The sequence below is a fragment of the Chinchilla lanigera genome, unplaced genomic scaffold (genome assembly GCF_000276665.1).
Source record: "Chinchilla lanigera isolate Chin_1 unplaced genomic scaffold, ChiLan1.0 scaffold00103, whole genome shotgun sequence".
Lineage (NCBI taxonomy): Eukaryota > Metazoa > Chordata > Mammalia > Rodentia > Chinchillidae > Chinchilla > Chinchilla lanigera.
This window is the reverse complement of record NW_004955504.1, coordinates 6,988,388-6,990,738: the sequence shown is the minus strand read 5'-3', so window position 1 is coordinate 6,990,738 and position 2,351 is coordinate 6,988,388. Positions and strand designations below refer to the sequence as shown.

The 2,351-nt window shown below is 55.5% G+C and overlaps 1 pseudogene; it reads left to right on the top strand.

Moving 5' to 3' along the window:
• The first annotated feature begins 250 nt into the window (after positions 1–250).
• LOC102027429 lies at positions 251–1,575 on the top strand (annotated as a pseudogene).
• The last annotated feature ends 776 nt before the right edge of the window (positions 1,576–2,351 follow it).

Sequence of the window (2,351 nt, the reverse complement as noted above, 5' to 3'; positions counted from 1 at the left end):
CACTTTGTAGCCCATGCTGGTCTCGAACTCACAATGATCCTCCTGCCTCAGCCTCCTGAATGCTGAGATTACAGGCATGTGCCACCATGCCTGGCCCAGAAAAGACATTTCTGAAAGAGGACTTCCAGCGCTTTTTGCAAAATGGGCAAGAACAATAGCATTAAAAAAAAGGCTATCCAGCCCCAGGCCCATCTCTTAGCTCCATCTTAAAGGGCCAGTGGCCTGGAGGCGGAGCTGGGGTCCTTCCTCGATGGAGGGCCCGAGCGAGTTCCTGAGCTGGTGCTGCGTTTCCTGCAGTTCCCAGCAGGCCGCAGGCTTAGGCCCCACCCTCACACTGGCCCTGGTGCTGGCAGTGGCGTGGGCCGTAGAGCTGAAGCCCGCAGCGCCATCCATCTTCACAGGCCGGCCCCTTGTGGTAGCCGGGGATGTACCCACACAGGACTGTGGCCGAAGCCACAGGGTGCCTTTGGACCTGAAGGCTCTCGATGTGGAGGCCTGACCCAAGGAAGGGTGTGTGAACCAGAGTATCAGCATTTTCTATAATGACCGGCTCGCCTGTATCCACATTGCAGTGCAGCTGGGATGCCTGTACACGGCGGTGTGCCACAGAACGGCCTCCCCCAGGAACCCCTGGGGATGCTGAAGAGGCCTGTGGAGCGCTACATCCGCACTCCGGAGCCCGCGGGGCTGGCGGTCAGCGACTGGGAGCACTGGCGCCCTGTGTGGGTGCGCAACGGGCAGGACAAAGATGTGTGCCGCCCGCGGTCCCGCCAGCTGGTGGCCAGTCGTCACCCTGACTGGCCGAAAGACCGGATAGTCAAGCAGGCACAATATGAATTCGAGTTTGCTGCGCGGCAGTTCATGTTGAAGACGCTACACTACCTAGAGTCATTCGGAGCTCAGCACCTCTGGGGCCTCTACCTCTTTCCTGACTGTGGTTAGTCATGACTAGGCACAGAACTGGGAGAGCTGCACCGGCCACTGCCCTGAGGTCCAGGTGGCTCCCAACGTTCAGCTGGCCTGGCTGCGGGCGGAGAGCACGGCCCTCTTTCCGTCTGTCCACCTAGGTGGGACTCTGGCTTCCTCTGCTCACTGCGGCAACCTTGTCAGCTTCTGCGCTCAGGAGGCCCTCCCTGTGGCTCAGAGCCATCATGCCACCCATGCACTCCCAGTCTACGTCTTCACGCGACCCACCGCACCCATACTGGCAGGCTCACGGGGCTGAGTGAGGTGGACCTCTTTGCTACCATCGCTGACAGCGCAGCCCTCAGTGCAGCTGGTGTCGTCCTCCGGGGCGACACCGCCTAGCGCCTGGGAGGGCACCTGATGAACCGCAGTTGAGACCTGAGGGAGAGCTCAGAGGGACTACCCTCGACTAGCTGAGGACGCACTTTCACTGCCAGTGCTACTTGGGCTGGGGTGGTGAGCAGTGCCAGGAGCATGGGCATGCTGCTGGAGGTGCCAGTGGGGGCTAGGCCGGGTCCCACCTCACCAGCCTCCTGGCTCTGGGTGCCATACCCTTCCTGAGACCTTGTAGTGGTCTCCCACCTGGCTACCAAGCCAGCTAGCCTCTGCTGCAAAGGCTCTCCTGGGCACAAACAGAGACTGACTCTAGGGGTAAGTTTTTTCCATTGTGTATTTGAGGTGAGAGGGTGTATTTTGAAGGGGATGCAGGGCAATGTGTCTTTTACTCTAACAAATTAAAATTTTTAAAATTTAAACATTCACTGTATTTGTATGATATCCTATGCATACGCATATGTCTATATGTATGCTCTTATGCATTAACCTTGTGTATTAGTCACTGTGCTACTGCTGGGACAAATCACCAGAGAGGTTTATTTTGGCTTACATTTTCAGTCCATGGTCAGCTGCTTCCACGGCAGAACCAGCACAGGAAGGGCCTGGAAGAAGACAGCTGCTCATCCCATGGCACCCAGGGAACAGAAAGTAGGAGGGACGAGACTGCACCCTTCCAGTCACTCCCGCTCCCCACTTCCAACCAGGCAGGCGCCCGTCCTCGCAGCACGCTCAGCTTCAGAGCTCAGTGGTGGATGGATCCCCTGATGAGCATAGTGCCCCCTGGGTCAGTCAGCTTCCTGGGGAAGAGTCTTTGGGGGACATTTCAGATCTAAACCGTAGCACCTTGTGTCTTGCAACTTTGCTATGACTGTTTTTCAATTTTAAGGATTGTAGTTGTTGATTCTGTGGGACAATTTCATTTCTTTTTTTACAGCCCTTCTTTTCTTTTCTTGTTTTTTTTTTTTTTTATTTTGTTTTTTGTTTTTGGGTTGTTGCACTAGCTAGGACCCCAAGTAAGATCTTGAATAGGAAGAATAAGAAAGATACCT